Source organism: Hyaena hyaena, unplaced genomic scaffold (assembly GCF_003009895.1).
Source record: "Hyaena hyaena isolate Hyena2069 unplaced genomic scaffold, ASM300989v1 scaffold_70, whole genome shotgun sequence".
In the NCBI taxonomy this organism is placed as follows: domain Eukaryota; kingdom Metazoa; phylum Chordata; class Mammalia; order Carnivora; family Hyaenidae; genus Hyaena; species Hyaena hyaena.
Window position 1 is genome coordinate 2,195,734 of NW_024080701.1, and position 16,750 is coordinate 2,212,483.

The 16,750-nt window shown below is 40.3% G+C and overlaps 1 protein-coding gene and 1 pseudogene across 1 annotated transcript in view; both read left to right on the plus strand.

The window, feature by feature from the left end:
- Nucleotides 1-16,750, plus strand: part of MGA (MAX dimerization protein MGA) — a 166,763-nt gene that overhangs the window by 23,855 nt on the left and 126,158 nt on the right. The gene's annotated exons all lie outside the window — the stretch shown is intronic.
- On the plus strand, nt 12,417-12,808 carry LOC120232296 (annotated as a pseudogene).

Genomic DNA, 16,750 nt, shown 5'->3' on the forward strand with positions numbered 1-16,750 from the left:
AGCCTGTTTGAGATTCTGTCTCCCTTTCTCTCTGCCCCTCCCCTGCTCACCATCTCTCTCCCTCTCCCCTCCCCCATCTCCCCTCTCAAAAATAAACAAACATTAAAAAAAAAAAAAAAAAAACTTAAGATTTGCGCCCTCCCCCACCCCAAAAGAGAGAAGTGAGAGTGGAAATTAAAGCACGGAGATGAGATAGTTAAAATATGGCTTATAAAATTCAAACTCCTTACTGTGGTCTACAACATGCTACATGATCTTATCTTTGCCTATCTCTGCATCCTTACCTTCTGCCACTTTTCCTTTCACTCTCTGAGCTGTAGCCACACAAGCTATTTCTTTTCTTTAAATAGGCTGTTTGTGTTGACTTTAATGCCTTTTGGATTTACCTTCTCTTTGCCTTAGGTGTTCTTCTCTAATTCTGGTTCCTTCCTGTCATTCAGTCAGTTCACAGTTTAAATCACTTCTCAGGTCTTTCCTGATCACCAGGTTTAAAACAGCTTCTCTTATTGCTTCATTGGTTTTTGCTGTCATCACAGTATAAAATCATTACTTGGTTTAAAGAGAGAATTTGCTTGGTATATTCTTTTTTTTTTTTCCTGAGCATAGTCTTAATTTTTTGAATTATTTTTGGGGTGCCTGGGTGAGTCAGTGGGTTAAGCCTTCGACTTCTGTTCAGGTCATGGTCTCGCAGTTCAGACCTTGGGTTGGGTCTGTGCTAACAGCCTAGAGCCTGCTTCAGATTCTGTGTCTCCCTCTCTGTGCCTCCCCTGCTCATGCTCTGTCTCTCAAAATAAACAAATATTAAAAAAATTTTTTTTCCTTTTTATTTTATTTTTATTTTTTTACAAATAGTTTATTGTCAAATTAGTTTCCACATAACACTCAGTGCTCATCCCCACAAGTGTCCTCCTCCATGCCCATCTCCCCTCCCCCCCACATCCATCAGTCCTCAGTTTTTGTCAGCATTCAAGAGTCTCTCATGGTTTGCCTCTCTCCCTTTCCCCCACCATTTCCCCCCTTCTTCTCCCCCTTGTTCCTCCGTCAAGTTCCTCCTAATCCTCCTATACGTGCAAACATATGATATTTGTCTTTCTCTGCCTGACTTATTTCGCTCAGCATAACACCCTCAAGGTCCATCCATGTTGCTACCCATGGCCAGATTTCATTGTTTCTCATTGCCATGTAGTATTCCATGGTATAGATAAACCACATCTTCTTGATCCATTCATCTGTTGATGGACACTTAGGCTCTTTCCATGTTTTAGCTATTGTGGAGAGTGCTGCTATGAACATTGGGGTACATGTGCTCCTATGCATCAGCATTTCTGTATCCCTTGGGTAAATTCCTAGCAGTGCTATTGCTGGTTCATAGGGGAGTTCTAGTGTTAGTTTCCTGAGTAACCTCCACACTGTTTTCCAGAGGGGCTGTACCAGTTTACATTCCCACCAACAGTGTAGGAGGGTGCCCGTTTCTCCACATCCTCACCAGCATCTAGAGTTCTCTGATTTGCTCATAAAAATTTTTTTTAAATCATTTTTTTATTAAAAGTTTTAAAATTTTTATTTATTTATTTTGAGAGAAAGCAAGAGTGAGAGCGCAGAAGCAGAGGAGGAGCAGAGAGAGAGGGGGATAGAGGATCTGAAGAGGCTTTGTGCTGACAGCAGAAAGCTTCATACAGGTCTCGAACTGAAGAACTGTGAGATCATGACCTGAGCCAAAGTCAGATGCTTAACAGATTGAGCCACCCAGGTGCTGAGAAGAGAGAGAGACAGAGAGAGAGAGACTGAGAGAGAGAGGGGGAGGGAGGGAGGGAGAGAGAGAGAGACAGAGAGAGAGAGAGAGAGAAACAGGGTCCATGCTGCTGGCACAGAGCCTGATGCAGGGCTTGAGCTCATGAACCTTGAGATCATGACCTCAGCCGAAATGAAGAGTTGGCTGCTTAACCTACTGAGGAAGATCAATATAAAGTAGAATTGAAGGGGAGTATTTATTTATGGCAGGAAATGATAGGAAGTAAAAGATGAAGGGGCTCTTTGAGAGCACAGTGTGAATTATCTTGAAAATCAGAACACCTCTCTCTCTCTCTCTCAAAATAGATCAACGCTGTAAAAAATGGGGTAGGGGCGCCTGGGTGGCTCAGTTGGTTGACCACCTGGCTCTTGATTTCGGGTCAGTCATGCTCTCCTGGTTTGTCAGTTTGAGCCCCACATCCGGCTTTGTACTGACAGCATGGAGCATGCTTGGGATTCTCTCTCTCCCTCTCTTTCTGTACCTCCTTCATTCTCATTCTTTCAAAATAAACAAACATATATGTATCTATAAAAAGAAAATCAGGACAATTAATGGACACAGGTTAAATGAAAATAATTCATTTATGAGCATTGTATTGAAATAAAATTTCAGAATCATAAAGGATTATTCTTTGAGATGGGTGAGCAAACTTGCAGCAGTATGATTTATTCATTTTTTACGAAGGTTATTTAAAGGTAGCTGATTCTTATACCAGATTCTTTTCAAAGGAGAGGATAAAGTCCTATCTTTTCAGTTTTACTAAAATTTTACCTACAGTGCTTCTTTTTTTGATAATAGATAAACATAAAACTTACCAGTTTAACCATTTTTAATAGTATATAAAAGTACATAAAACATTTACATCATTGTGCATCATTACCAACTGTCTCCAAAACTGTTTAATCTGTCCAAACTATAACTCTGTGCCCATTAAAGCCACTAATTTTCCATTCTCTTTTTTAACTAGGCCTTGTCAATTACCATTCTACTTACTGTCTCTATGAATTTGACTTTGCTGGGTATCTCATATAAGTTGAATCATATAAAATATTTGTCCTTTTTTGCCTAGTTCATTTCACTAAGCATTATGTCTTCAAGATTCATCTATATTGTAGCATGTGTTAGAATTTGCTTCCTTTTTAAAGCTGAATATATTTTACTGTATGCATATACCATATTTTGTTTATGTATTCATCAGTGGACATTTGGTTGTTTCTACCTTTTGACTACTGTGAATATTGTTAGGAAAATTGCAGTAGAAGTATCTGAGTTCCCACTTTCAGTTCTTTTAGGTATACACCCAGAAGTGGAATTATTGGGTAATTTGGTTTAACTTTTTGAGGAATCACCAATTTTTGTTTTCCACAGTGACTGAACCATCTTATATTCCCACTTGCTATTGTGCAAGGTTCTAGAATTGCTCCACTTCCTTGCCAACGCTTGTTATTTTCTGTTTCTTTGATTGTAGTCTTCTTTAACTGGTAAGTATCTCATTGTGGTTTGATTACTAATATTTTGATAGGGATTGCATGAATCTGTAGATTGCTTTGGGTGGTATGGACATTTTAACAGTATTCTTCCCATCCATGATCATGTGTAGTACCACTTTTAATTGTTTTTAAAGTTTATTTATTTTGAGAGGGAGAGAGAGCTCATGTGAACTGGGGAGAAGCAGAGAGAGAGGGAAAGGAATCTCAAGCAGGCTCTGTGCTGACAGTTGAGAGCCTGATGTGGGGCTCAAACTCAAGATGAACTGTGAGATCATGATCTGAGCCAAAGTCGGATGCTTAACTGACTGAGCCACCCAGACACCCTGTACCACCAATTTTTAAATTGAGTAATTCTCTCAGTCATCTTTTGGGTTTAAGCAAAGGTTCTTGATAATACATCACTACCACTTAGTATATCACATGTTGATATAAATTGTGGTAGAAAATACCTTGTTATTAGGAGATTGTCATTAACTATGAAGTATAATATAGGAAACCACTTTGTTGGGATGACTGGCTCTAATTTTTCATGTAGATACTTTTTGTGATATGATCACCATTGTAAATTATCCCAGTATTACATAATCTCCATCTGGAAGATGAAAATCATCATTGTATTTCTTTTTTTCTTTTTTTTTAATGTTTGTTTACTTTTGAGAAAGACCGAGTGCGAGTGGGGGAAGGGCAGAGAGAGAGGGAGACAGAATTTGAAGCAGGCTCCAGGCTCTGAGCTGTCAGCACAGAGCCCAGTGCGGGGCTCAAACTCATTAACTGTGAGATCATGACCTGAGCTGAAGTCGTACACTTAACTGACTGAGCCACCCAAGTGTCCCCATTGTTTTTTTTTTTTTTCCTCCCAGTAGGAGCTATTTTTATTGTATTTTCCAGTTTTGACTAGGGGTGTGCTTAATAATGGTCATCTTGCTTTTAACTTTTTACCTCTATTTGCTTTCTCCAGTTCATTGATGTAGATGGATTAAAAACATTTTTTTCAATGTTTGTTTATATTTGAGAGAGAGAGAGAGAGAGAGACCATGTGCCAGCAGGGGAATGGCAGAGACAGAGAGACAGAGACAGAATCTGAAGTAGGCTCCAGGCTCTGAGCTGTCAGCACAAAGCCTGATGTGGGGCTTGAACTCACAAGATGTGAGATCATGACCTGAGTCAGATGCTCAACTGACTGAGCCACCCAGGCGCCTGATGTGGATGGATTTTAATGTTATTAACGGAACCCCTTCACTTGCTTGCTTTGGCAGTCCCAGAACCTCATGGACACTCTGAATGGAAATCTTTTCAGGTGTGGTTCACCTGATAAAAAGATGAGTAAAAGTAAATTACACTTTTGCATAAGATACAATATTAAGTTTTGATTTTTCTCTAAATGAAATACATCATAGGGGTGCCTATGTCAGTTGAGCATCGTACTCTTGATTTTGGCTTGTGTCATGGTCTTGTGGTTTGTGGGATCAGGCCCTACATTGGGTTCTGCACTGGCAGTATGGAGTGTGTTTGGGATTCTCTCTTCTCTGCATCTCTCTCAGATAAATAAACAGAAAAAAAATTCATTCTCTTTAAAAATAAAGAAAGAAATACATCACAAATGTCTCTAGAAACATGAAAGCCCAAAACAGTGAACACTAAAAGCACTGGATAATGTGTTAATAGCTACATTAAAAAAATTTTTTTTTTAATGTTTATTTTTGAGAGAGACAGAGTGTGAATGGGGAGGGGGCAGAGAGAGACAGAAACACAGAATCTGAAGCAGGCTCCAGACTCTAAGCTGTCAGCACAGAGCCCAATGCGGGGGTCGAACTCAACAGACAGTGAGATCATGATCTGAGCTGACGTCGGACACTCAACCAACTGAGCCACCTAGGCGCCCAATAGGTACATTTTTATTCTAAGTACAGAGTCTCTGTAAAGGTTGCCAAAGACATCTGGTAATCTGAGCACTTATAATTGTGTACCTCCAGAGGAAGTGTGCAGTGACATTTAGTATCATTTTTTGGAATTGGCTAGAAAGAGTTGGTGTGCTCAATGAAGAATTTCTTTTGTCTTCCTGACGGTATATGTTTAAATGGCAGGCAGAGTATTAGCCTAGTTTACAAACTTCAGAATGGAAATGTAGATGATAAGAGGTGAGCTCCTTAAAGGACTTTTTTCACTTTTTATACTATATGCATATTACAGAATCTGGCACCTAGTAGGTATTTAGGAAACATTTGTGAAATGAAAGAATGTGAATAGTCAATTAATTACAAATATTTATTCAATCAGGTAAAATGGCTTGTTCATTTTTGATACCTCCCTTGCCAGGCATTTAATTTGTCCCTTCCTCTGTTCTGCTAATCACTTGAACATTTTTCTAAGTTACAGAATTTGTTTACATCATTTGTTGTGTCCTTTAATAGTCCTTTGTCCCTTCTTTATCTTTTTATAGTCTTCATTGTCACCTCCCCGCACTTTTTTAAAAGTTTATTTATTTATTGAGAGTGAGAGAAGCTGCACCCACCTAGGTGCCCCATCTTTTTCCCTTTTAAAAATAATTTCGCTGTTGTTTTAGAGGGGATTAGGTAGGCAAAGAGAGACACACATCTGACTAGTCCAGTATGTGTTCAGTTTTTATTAACATTCAGCTATTTTAAAGTTTATTTTTTAGAGAGAAAGAGGGAAGGGTCATATATATATATATATAGAGAGAGAGAGAGAGAGAGAGAGAGAATCCCAATCCCAAGTGGGATCTGTGCTGTCAGCGCAGAGCCTGATGTAGGGTTTGATCCCATGAACCATGAGATCATGATCTGAGCCTAGACCAAGAGTCACACATTTAAGTTACTGAGCCGCCCATGTGCCTCTATTCAGTTAACACTTTAATATAAGCATTTTTCCAGTTAACCAACATCCTTCTAAATTGAGGAAACATATCTTAAACTTTTACTATCCCCTGCTATTGGAAACTTGGGTGTTAATATTACTGTTTAGGTAAACCGTAATAAAAATTTTGGTGCATAGGGGCACCTGGCTAGTTCTGTCAGCAGAGTATGCGACTCTTGATCTTGGGGTTGTGCGTTCAAGCTCCACATTGGTCATGGAGCCTATGTAAAAAAAAGATTAAAAAAATTAAATTTTTAATTTAAAATTTAAAAATTTTTGGTGCATTAAACTTTTTGTAAGTTTCAGGGTGTTTCCTTAGGAGCAATACTTGAATATAGCTTCTGGGGTGGAGGATATGAACATTTAAAGAGCTATTAAGTAAAAAAGTTATACATGCTTGTTTTAGAACATTTGAAGAATATAGTAATATTATTAAAAAAATTGAAGTCAGCTTGAATCTCACAATGCTGTGATAACCACTGATTTAACATTTTGGTGTATTCCTTTCTAGAGATCTATAATATTTATCTGTATATCTTAAACACTTTAATTTTTTTTAAGTTTATTTATTTTTAGAGAGAGTGAGCAAGAGCACATGGGCCAGGAGGAGCAGAGAGAGAGAGAGAGCGAGCGAGTGAGCGAGAGAATCCCAAGCAGAGCCTGACACAGGGCTTGATCCCAAGAACCAAATCATGAGGTCATGACCTGAGCTGCTACCAAGAGTAGGATGCTTAACCAACTGACCCATGTAGGCACCCGTTCACATTTTATTTTTTTATAAAGATTTTTATTTATTTATTTATTTTAAATTTTTTTAATGTTTTATTTATTTCTAGGAGAGAGAGAGAGAGAGACAGCGTGAGCAGGGGAGGGTCAGAGAGAGACGGAGTCACAGACTGAAACAGGCTCCAGGCTCCGAGATGGCAGTCAGCACAGAGCCCGACGCGGGGCTCGAACCCACAAACCGCGAGATCATGACCTAAGCGAAAGTCGGACGCTTAACCGACTAAGCCACCCAGGCGCCCCTGTGCTCTAGGGTTTTTAACAGAGTTCATCAACTCACAATTGTACACAGCTGCCTAAAAGCAAATTTCATTTTTTTCAATATTCATTTGTTTTATCATTTACCTGCCTGCTAAAGTACTAATATATAAATATAAAGATCAAAACCAACAATAAAGNAGATCATGACCTAAGCGAAAGTCGGACGCTTAACCGACTAAGCCACCCAGGCGCCCCTATTTTTTTATAAAGATTTTTAAAGATTATTTATTTTGAGAGAGACAGCACAAGTGGGGGAAGGGCAGAGACTGAGGGCGACGTAGAATTCCAAGCAGGCTCTGCAGTGTCAGCAGAGCTTGATGTGGGTTTTGAACCCACAAAACAGATTGTGACCTGAGCTGAAACCAAGAGTTGGACACTTAACTGACTGAGCCACCCAGGCGCCCCTATAAAGAATTTTTTAAGTTTATTTATTTGAAAGAGAGAAAAAGAGAGTACTGGGGAGAGACAGTGAGAGAGGGAGAGAGAGAGAGAGAGACTCCCACACAGGCTCTGCAGTGTCAGCGCAGAGCCTCATGTGGGGCTCCAACTCCCAAACTACCAGAACATGACCCGAGATGAAATCAAGAGTTGGATGCTCAACTGACTGAGCCAGCGAGGCAACCATATTTTACACATTTTGTCTGTCTGTCTATCTATCTATCTATCTATCTATCTATCTATCTATCTATTATTATTGTTATTATTTTAAAAATATGTTTATTCATTTTTGACAAAGAGCATGCACATGAATGTGTGATTTGGGGGAGGGACACAGAGAGATGGAGACAGAGGATCTGAAGTCAGCTCCGAGGTGACTGCAGAGCCCGAACCACAAGATCATGACCTGACCTGGCCTACACATTTAAAAAACCAGCTGAAGTGTATGTTAGGGCTCTGTCCAGAGAGGTTGTACTGTTTAATACTTCTGTGAGCAAAGTATGTCAAGTATCATACAGTCTTTCTTCCATCATTCATTCAATGAATGTGTTTATTTAAATTAAAAAAATTTTTAAATTTTTTTTTTTTTAATGTTTTATTTATTTCTAGGAGAGAGAGAGAGACAGTGTGAGCAGGGGAGGGTCAGAGAGAGAGGGAGTCACAGACTGAAACAGGCTCCAGGCTCTGAGCTGGCAGTCAGCACAGAGCCCGACGTGGGGCTCGAACCCATGAACTGCGAGATCATGACCTAAGCAAAAGTCGGACGCTTAACCGACTAAGCCACCCAGGCGCCCCGTAAATTAAAAAAATTTTTAAATTTTTTTTTTTTTAATGTTTTATTTATTTCTAGGAGAGAGAGAGAGACAGTGTGAGCAGGGGAGGGTCAGAGAGAGAGGGAGTCACAGACTGAAACAGGCTCCAGGCTCTGAGATGACAGAAAAGAACCAAAAGAGGGACAAAAACACAAGAACAAAAAGATAATGACCTGAGCTGAAATTAGATACTTAACTGACTGAGCCACCCAGGCATCCCAATTAATGTATGTTTATTTAGAGTGAAACTCTTGTCTTGTGTCTACAGTTAATCTCCTCACATTTTTTCTTGTATTCTATTAGGCTTTTGTCCCTGCTTCTCTTCTAGAATTATACTTTGTGACCATCAGTCATTCCTTTTTCCACATGGCCTGTTAGCAGCTTCCCACTTGGCTTCCAGGACATTACATTCTCCTAGTTGTACTCTTATCTCAGGGTCTGTCCTTCTTGCTGTGTGCTAGTTCTTCCTTACCTACCTACCCCTCAGTGTTAGCATACTTCATGGCTCACACCTTGATTATAGTGTTTAAAGAAAACTTTATTTTAAGGCACCTGGGTGGCTCAGTTGGTTCAACATCTGACTCTTGGTTTCAGCTCAGGTCTTGATCTGGAGTTTGTTATATTGAGCCCTGAGTCAGTTTTTGTGCTGACTGCGTAGAGCCTGCTTGGGATTCTCTCTCTCTCTCTCTCTCTCTCTCTCTCTCTCTCTCTCTGTCTCTCTGTCTCTCTGTCTCTCTCTCTCTCTGTCTCTCTGTCTCTCTGTCTCTCTCTCTCCTCTCTCCTCTCTCTCTCTTCTCTCTCTCTCTCTCTCTCTCTCTCCCCCCCTTCCCTCTTGCACATGTGTGCTCGCTCGCTCTCTTTCTCAAGAAAGAAGGAAAGAAAAACAGCTTTATTTCCAACTGAGGGTTGGTAGGGCATTTGTTATGATGAGCACTGGGTGCTCATTGAATTCTACCCCTGAAACCAATATTGCACTGTGTTAACTAAGTAGAATTTAAATAAAAATTTGAAAAGGAAGAAAAAAGTGGGGGTGAGAGTGCCTGCATGGTTCAGTCACTGAAGTGTCAAACTCAGTTTCAGCTCAGGTCATGACCTCATATAGAATCCTGAGTTGGGCTCCACAGGGCTTCCACTGCTTGGAATTCTCTCTCTCTCTCTCTCTCTCTCTCTCTCTCTCTCTGTCTCTCTCTCTCTATCTCTCTCTCTGCCTCCCCTGGTTGTGTGCTTTCTCTCTTTCTCTCTCTAAACAAATAAACATTAAAAAAAGAAAAACTACAGAAAAAATAAATTAAAAATAAGAAAACTTTATTTCCTTAGCTCATTTAGTCTCTTACACAAATGACTTTCAAATTTATATCTCCAGCTTTGGCCTTTTCTCTGAAATCTGGACTCCTGTTCAGTTACCTACACAATATTTCCAGTTGGATGTCTAATAGGATTTTAAATTTGTCCAAAACTGAGCCTTGATCTTTTTCTGCCTCCAAATCTCCAACTCTCCAGCCACCCCCTTGGAGCTAGGAGTCATACAGTAGTCAAGCTGTGGTCACTCTGTCTTGACTTATTTATTAGTTGTATATGTGAATAGCCACAGAAATGGCTTAGAATTAGAGGGCAGTTAAGCCTTGTGGTTTAGCATACTCAGAAAATATGTGCAGACATACTTAGGGCTTATAGTGGACATTAGGTAATCTGTTGCCTCTTTCCCCCATTACTCCTTTGGTCTCACTTTTTAAAAGTTTTTTAATGTTTATTTTTGAAGGAGAGAGAGACAGAGTGTGAACAGGTGAGGGGCAGAAGAGAGGGAGACAGAGAATCGAATGCAGGCTCTAGACTGAGCCAGCAACACAGAACCCGATGAGAGGCTTGAAACCACAGGCTGCGTGATCCCATTTTCAATGAGATTAAAAAATTCAATTTTCAATTCTCTAACACTGTTCTTTAGCCTTAATGCTTTCTTGCTATCCCTCAAACACTCTGGGAAAGCTTCCATTTGCAGGCCTTTGCCTGGAATATTCTCTGAGATATGGCTTATTCTCTACCTCTTTATTCAAATGTTACCTTCTCAACGAGTCCTTAACCACACTGTTTAAACTTATGACCCTTTGCAGCACTGCTAATCTCCTTTTCCTACATCATTTCCATAGCCTTAGTCACCATATAACATATATAATATTTGTTTAATTTTGTTTGTTTCTTCTCCCTATTCCCATACTAGAATCCTATATAAGCAGGGGGTAGGACAATTTATCTATTTTGCTCACTCCTGTATCCTCTAGTACCTATAAGAGTGCCTCACATGTGGTAGGAGGTGACTCTGAGTGTTAAGAACATAGCTTAATGTTTAAAAAGTTAATGCGACAGTACCTCATGCTCTTCCTTTCCGACTGGGGCCTGACACAATGGCTCCTGCAAAGAATGGTGGTGAGAATAAGGAGGGCCATTCTGCTATCAGTGAAGTTGTGACCAAAGATTATACTATCACCATTAACAAGTACATTCATGGAGTGGACTTCAAGAAGTATGCCCTTTGGATCTGCAGTGAGCATGGAGCCTCCTTAAGATTCTCTCTCCCCTGCTCCCCTGCTCATGCTCTCTTTCTTAAAAAAAAAAAAAAGGAAGGGTACCCTTTGGGCCCTCAGAGAGACTCATAAATTTGCCATGGAGGGGATGGAAACTCCAGATGTGGTCATTGATACCAAGCTCAACACATCTGTCTGGGCCAAAGGAATAAAGAATGTTTCTTACCGTAAACTGTATGTGTTTGTCCCAAAAACATAGAATGAAGATTCACCAAACAGGCTGTGTTGTATATTGGTTACCTTTGTTCTTGTGAGTACTAAAAAATCTGCAGATAGTAAACATGGATGAGAACTATCTGCTTGCTGGTTGTCAAAGTTATAAGAGCATGCACACCCACACATACACGTACACCCACACACAAGCCCGATGCAGTTTTAGAACATGAGTAGAAATCTATCTAGAATAGTACTAATTCTTGATTTGAGGGGTTCAAAAACAGTTTTAAAATTTTATGAAAGTGGGGCGCCTGGGTGGCTCAGTCAGTTGAGCATGTGACTCTTAATTTTGGCTCAGGTCATGATCTTACAGTTTTTGAGTTCGAGCCCCCATCGGGTTCGGTGCTATCAGTGTGATCCTGCTTGGGATTCTCTTTCTTTCTCTCTTTTCTGTGCTCCTCCCCTGCTTGCTCTCTCTCAAATTAAGTAAATAAACTTAATAAAATTTAAAATAGCTTTCTTTCTAAATTTTTTTCCATTTATTTATGATGTTTTAGATTAATGGATGTGTATGATTAATATGTGTATGTATATTTACTTTATTTTCCATATTATTTTAGTTAACAGTTTAAATTTTTTATGCAGTCAAATCTGTATTTTTGTTTCTAAGCTTAGAAAATGGTTCCATGTTCTTTGCCTTCCTGCCCAGAGATTTGATAGTCACTTGTGTTTTGTTGTAGCTTCTTTGTCAAGGAATGAAAGGGTGTGTTGAGACCATAGAGTTTAGGAAATCATAGGCTTATAGTTAGAAACTGAGGGCATGGAAGTGGCAGAGATTGTTCAGGGAGAGTATTTAGCTGAAGAGAAAAGGGCAGGACAATGGGGAGGGCTTCAGCAGAGAACCAACAGGTAGGTAGGTAATTTGCAAATGATGTTAAAAAGGAAGTCAGTGGTAGGAAAATAACGAAAGAGGGACATAGCAGAGTGCAGGAGTGATGCAAGTTTTAGAAAGGCTAGAGTGATCAGCAGTGTCAGTTAGCTTAGGACAAAGATTGAACACCTGAGGATAATAACTGAAGAGTGGTTATTGGATGTGGCCACTAGAAAATCACTGGTGAGCTTTAATAAGGAATATTTTAGTGGAGAGATGAAAGTGCAGTACAACTCTTAAGGATTTGGTGCCTCAGATTTATTTGTGCTCAGCTTTTTTCCACCATCTTTCCATGCCACCATGATGCACAGGAATGTCCTGGCAGGTGCTCTTAAGAGCGTTAACAATGCTGAAAAGAGAGGCAAACACCAGGGTCTTATTAAGCCATGTTCCAGAGTTGTCATCTGATTTATAATGATGATGCTGAAGCACGGTTACATTAGTGAATTTGAAATCATTGATGATCACAGAGCTGGGGAAATTGTTGTGAACCTCACAGGCAGGTTAAACAAGTGTGGAGAGATCAGCCCTAGATTTGACTTAAAACTCAAGGATCTAGAAAATGGCAGAATAATCTGCTCCCATTCTACCAGTTTGGTTTCACTGTACTGACGACCTCAGTCGGCATCGTGGACCATGAAGAAGCAAGATGAAAACACACAGGAGGGAAAATCCTGGGATTCTTTTTCTAGGGATGTAATACATACATGCAAATGAACAAGCACGTGTGTGGGGGGCGGTCAGAGAGAGAAGGGTACAGAGGATGAGAGGCTTGAACTCACGAACCATGAGATCATGACCTGAGCTGAAGTCAGATGCTTAACCGACTGAGCCACCCAGGTGCCCTGAGTCCCAGACCTTTAGACACTTCACTTCCTGGTTCTTTTTCCTCCTCTCTGTTTCTCAGGCTTATTTTTGCAGGCTTAGCAATAAGCAAGTACCAAAGAACAAAGGGAGGAGGGACTGAAAGTGTCTGTGTCACCTCAGGGAATGTACATTTGTTCCAGTCAGACTACTTTTTACCTTACATGGGCATAGGTGATGTCTGGATTAGGCTGTAACCTCTGTAGTACTCAGCCAATGAGGAACCAGGGAAGGGACTTGGATGCTAGGAAATAAATTGTTTGCTATAACTGCCCAGAGTGTGCCTGTCCATGAGACACCAGCTCTTGCAAGTACATTGATTAAAGCCTCGCTTCACTGTGCTCCGAGTCTCTATGTCCCTCCTTTGATTGGGTCAGTGGGCTTATTTCTAACACAATTTTTTTTTTATGTTTGAGAGCAAGAGAGCGAGGCAGAGATGAAGGCAGACCATCTGAAGCAGGCTCCATTCTGTCAATGCAGAGCATGACGTGGGGCTCAAGCTCATGAACTGAAATATGAGATCATGACCTGAGATGAAGTCAGTCACTTAAACCAACTAGGCTGCCCAGGTGCCCCTACAGGTACAATTTTTATATGTAGGGAGTCTATCATAAGGTATTTAGTAAAATAAATAAATAAATAGATAAATAAATAAATAAGTTTGCATTGTGCTTTTCTTAACACTCTTAAGTTCAGTTACCATTTCTATTCCTTTGCCCTTGGTTATCATCAGTCCCGGGTTTCTATTTATGATTTCTGAGTGCTGAGGAGGACTGGAGAAAACCATGTAATTGAACTAATTACTTCATTGATACATGTTGCTGAGTCAGATTTGGCCCTTGATATTGTAGTTAATTGTCATGGACGTTTCATGGGATATTGACTCTTAACTCATTCTGTCGATAGAAAAGTTCATGGTATTGTTTCATTTTATACTTTTATTAATTTATTAAAATATATTTGAGTGTCTACCATGTGCCACCAATATGCTTATGAATCCAAAATTTGAAGAGGGAAACAGTAACAATGCCGAATACAGTACATTGGTAGGGAAAAAGAGGGGCACCAGGGTGGCTCAGTTGGTTAAGTGTCCAACTTTGGCTCAGGTCATAATTTCATGGCTTGTGAGTTTGAGATCCATGTTGGGCTCTGTGCTGACAGTTCAGAGCCTGGACCCTGCTTTGGATTCTGTGTCTCCATCTCTCTCTGCCGCCACCCTGCTCACACTCTGTCTCTCTCTCAAAAATAAATAAACATTAAAAACAAATAAAAAAAAGAAAGGAAAAATGTTAATTTGATTTGGTGATTAAGAAGTCATGGTGACCTGGGGCCATTACTGGGTGGCTCAGTTGGTTAAGTATCTGACTTCAGCTCAGATAGTGATCTCCCTGTGTGAGTTCTAGCCCTGCATTGGGCTCTGTGCTAACAGCTTAGAGTTTGGAGTCTGCTTCGAATTCTGCGTCTCCCCCTCTCTCTGCCCCTCCCCCACTCACAAATAAATAAACATTAAAAATAAAAGTTGAAGGAAAAAAAAAAGTCATGATGACCTTAAAAGTAGTATCTGTCAGTAGGGAGTAGTATCTGTCAGTAGAGAGTAAAGGTGGAATGCTCTTTGTAGTTGATGGAAGAGTAAATGATAGGTGATAGAGAAGGAGGACCAGAGAAAGATAGAGGGAGAAGAGGGGGAGGGAGCAGGGGAGGGAGCAAGGAAGGAAGAAGGGAAGAGGAAGTGGGGAGAGGGAAGGAAAGAAAAAGGAGAATAACTTCTCTGTGAGAAGGTTGGATGGGAGCCATAAAGGAATTTCTTTTTAGCTTAAAATAGGACCTTCTTTATGTGCTGAGGGAAAGGTGCTAATAGGGAAGGAGAGGCTGAAGATTCAAGATATGGTGTGTTTCATGGGGTGAGATGTTGAAGGAGGTAGGAATTAGGTGGGATTTATAATGTGGGTCGAGGATACAAATGGATGGGTTGGCTTTGAACAGGAGGAACACCTTTTCTGGGACTGAAATAAAAATAGGTGAGGAGATATATGAATATAGATAATGTTATAAGTAAGGGCATGGGGGTAGAGGGAGGGCATGATAATTTGCATATCTTTATAAGATCAGAAGCAAGGCTGGTGGTTGAGAGTGAAGGACCTGGGCAGATGATGACTGGGGGACCTGAGTTGAGAAAATGATTGAAAGAGTTGTTGAGGGGAAAAGGAAGAGGGAATTTAAGTTTATTTTAAAGGACTAAGGTTGAAGACTTTATATCCTTATGAATCTATTTAGTGATTTTTCTTTAGAGTATCTCACTTCCCAGAAACAGTATTGACCTGGAGCTGTGGTTTTGTGGTCAGGTTCAGAGAATGCATTACAAATACAAAGTTGCTGCTAAGAGATTTAGATGTCTAACCATAGGATTTGGATTGGGGGGAAATCACGATTTGAGGGGCAGGAGGGTTTTTGTAAAGTCATAGAGTAAGTATGGTCAGAGTATGATTTCCGTGAGGAATTAGAGTAATCAAGGGGGAACACTTTCAAATGATGACAAGATCTAGAGTAAAGAACTAGTTTCTTTAAAAAAATTTTTTTAATGTTTTATTATTTTTGAGAGAGGCAGTGTGAACAGGGGAGGGTCAGATAGAGAGGGAGACAAAGAATCCGAAGCAGGCTCCAGGCTCTGAGCTAGCTGTCAGCACAGAGCCTGACGCGGCTTGAACCCGTGACCTTGAGATCATGACCTGAGCCGAAGTCGAATGCTTAACCCACTGAGCCACCCACAGGCGCCCCAAGAACATTTTCTTAAAACAGAGTTGAGCTAAAAATCTTTGCGACTCAAGAGGCCTATGAATTCTTTTTTTTTTAATTTTTTTTAATGTTTTTTTTTTTTTTAATTTATTTCCAGGAGAGAGAGAGAGAGACAGTGTCAACAGGGGAGGGTCAGAGAGAGAGGGGGTCACAGACTGAAACAAGCTCCAGGCTCTGAGCTGGCAGTCAGCACAGAGCCCGACGCGGGGCTCGAACCCACGAACCGCAAGATCATGACCTAAGCGAAAGTCAGACACTCAACCAGCTAAGCCACCCAGGCGCCCCTAGAGGCCTATGAATTCTGATGTGTAGTAATTGGATAGGTCATCTTCGTGAACTTTAAAATCTGGCACTGTAATAGGTTTAGTGGGAAAGAAGAGTCTGAACTAGGCTCTCAGGTGTTCACTGAATGAGGAGTTATGACTAAAGGATCAGAAGATACTAGTGATGAGGAGAAGACATATCTAGAACATGCGACCATAAAGGAGAATGATCATGATCCGGAAGCTGCACTAGAAAGGCAAGTGAGTGCCAGACACTCCTGGCTCTGTGGAGGTAGGGACTGCAGTTAAGAGAGTGCTGTGAGAAAATCTTGTTGGGAGAGCCACGTTTAAGTGAAGGTAAATAAATAAAGGAACATTTAAAAAGAATTGAGGGAGCCTGGGGTTTGGTAACAAGAAAATGATTATTTTCTTGGGCATAATGGAAAAGATTGGGCAAGTAAGGATATTACTGCCTTTGAATGTTGAAAGTGTTTGATTGGGCTCACTTGTCTGAACTTTGACACAAGGTATTTTGATACTGAAACGGTTTAAAGTATGTGACTTGGTCACATAGAGCTGGTAAAGGCTTTTATAAAGTTAATGGTAAGGATAACAAAGGCCATATTCTGGGTGAGAGATTTAATATCCTCAACAAAGTTGAAGTCCCTCATTAGGTAAAGGCTCCCATAAAGAATGTGGTCAAGGGCTGGTTGT